The sequence below is a fragment of the Mandrillus leucophaeus genome, unplaced genomic scaffold (assembly GCF_000951045.1).
Source record: "Mandrillus leucophaeus isolate KB7577 unplaced genomic scaffold, Mleu.le_1.0 Scaffold680, whole genome shotgun sequence".
Taxonomy (NCBI): domain Eukaryota; kingdom Metazoa; phylum Chordata; class Mammalia; order Primates; family Cercopithecidae; genus Mandrillus; species Mandrillus leucophaeus.
This window is the reverse complement of record NW_012107364.1, coordinates 854,276-856,378: the sequence shown is the minus strand read 5'-3', so window position 1 is coordinate 856,378 and position 2,103 is coordinate 854,276.

Here is a 2,103-nt window from a genome sequence, read left to right as displayed (position 1 = left end):
AGGAGGCGGAGGTTGCAGTGAGCCAAGAGCGCACCATTGCACTCCAGCCTGGGCAACAGGGCGAGACTCCGTCTCAAAAAAAAAAAAAAGATGTACGTTGGTTCCATCTGGAAAGCTGGGACGACTCAAAGCAGGAGGGGGCGCTTCCAGGTTATCGGTGGATTCAAAGATTTTCTGATTGGTTATTGGTTGAGAGTTTATCTAAAGCCTTGGAATCAATAGAAGGGAGTGTCTGGGGTTAAAATAAGGGGTTCTTATTGTGCAGATGAAATTGAGGTTCTATTATGCAGGCTTCAAAGAGAATAGATTATAAATGTTTTTATCAGACTTAAAGAGACAGTTTTATCAGACTTAAAGAGATAGTTTTGCAGGCCCATTTCAAAATATGTCAAAGCAATATATTTTGGGATAAAATATTTGTATTTATTTTGCAACTGCAATCTGTCATGTTGGTATCTTATTGCTACAGAGTCTGCTATCTCCGTCTCAAAGTCTCTGTTTTAATGTTAATGCTGGTCAGCTGTGCCTGAATTTCAACAGGAGGAAGGTATAATGCTGCCTGTCCCACCACCCATTCCCATGATGGTCTGAAATAATGTTTCAGGTTTATTTTTGAATGCCCTTGGTCAAGAGGAGGAATCCATCCAGGTGGCTGGGGGGCTTAGAATTTTATTTTTGGTTTACATCCATTAATGCTGGATGTAATGCTGCCATTAAGAATACTGGCAGAAAGGGTAAAAATGCATGTTTTCAGAACTTAAAGAAAAAGACTATGACATGCTAGGCGTTGGCTCACACCTGTAATCCCAGCACTTTGGGAGGCCAAGGCAGGTAGATCACCTGAGGTCAGGAATTGAAGAACAGACTGGGCAACATGGTGAAACCCCATTTCTACTACAAATACAAAAAATTAGCCGGGGATGGTGGCACACGCCTGTAATTCCAGCTACTTGGGAGACTGAGGCAGGAGAATCGCTTGAACCTGGGAGGCAGAGACTGTAGTGAGCTGAGATTGCACCACTACACTCTAGTCTGGGCAACAGAGTGAGACTCCAAAAAAAAAAAAAAAAAAAAAAAAAAAAAGCAGATGAATAGAATACCAAATTCCAGCATGAAAGCATGAGGAGCTCCATGACCCATTCTCCAGTGAGATTTGTGAAAACTCTAAAGACCCAACTATTTAAAACCTGTAGAAATGGGCTGGTCACAGTGGCTCATACCTGTAATCCCACCACTTTGGGAGGCTTAGGTGGAAGAATTGCTTGAGCTGAGGAGTTTGAGACCAGCCAGGACAATATAGGGAGACCCTGTCTCTACAGATAATTTAAAAAATAAGTGAGCATGGTAGCATGCACCTGTGGTCCCAGCTACTCAAGAGGCTGAGGCAAGAGGATTGCCTGAGCCTGGGAGGTCAAGGCTGCAGAGCCTGTCTCAAACACAAACAAACAAAAACTCTAGAAATGGTCATAAGGGCATCAGGAAAATGCAGAAACATATTCAACAAAATCTACGAATATTCTGCAGGAAAAGCAAGCGTCTCAGGTATGTGAACCAAAACTGCCACCACTCTCCTCCCTATCAGATCAACAAGGCAGAGAATCTGCCTCAGATTGCTGCTGCCAGACAGCGCTCCCTCTCCCTGTAGCTCCTAGTCAGAAGGCTTTATCTGGCCAGGTGTGGTGGCTCACGCCTGTAATCCCAGCACTTTAGGAGGCCAAGGCGGGCAGATCACGAGGTCAGGAGCTTGAGACCAGCCTGGCCAATATGGTGAAACCCCATCTCTAAAAATACAAAAATTAGCCGGGCATGGTTGTGCGCACCTGTAGTCCCAGCTACTCGGGAGGCTGAGGCAGAAGAATCGCTTGAACCCGGAAGGTGGAAGTTGCAGTGAGCCGAGATCGTGCCACTGCACTCCAGCCTGGGTGACAGAGTGAGACTCCGTCTCAAAATTAAAAAATAAAAATAAAAAAGAAGGCTCTATCTTCGGGATGAGGGAAAGGTCAGCGTTTCTCATCCTGCCCCCAGCTACCTGTTGTTTAATCTAAGATAGTAGGCAAGCACAGCTGAGAGTAGGAGTTTCTCTTCTGCTATTCAGTCCCAACT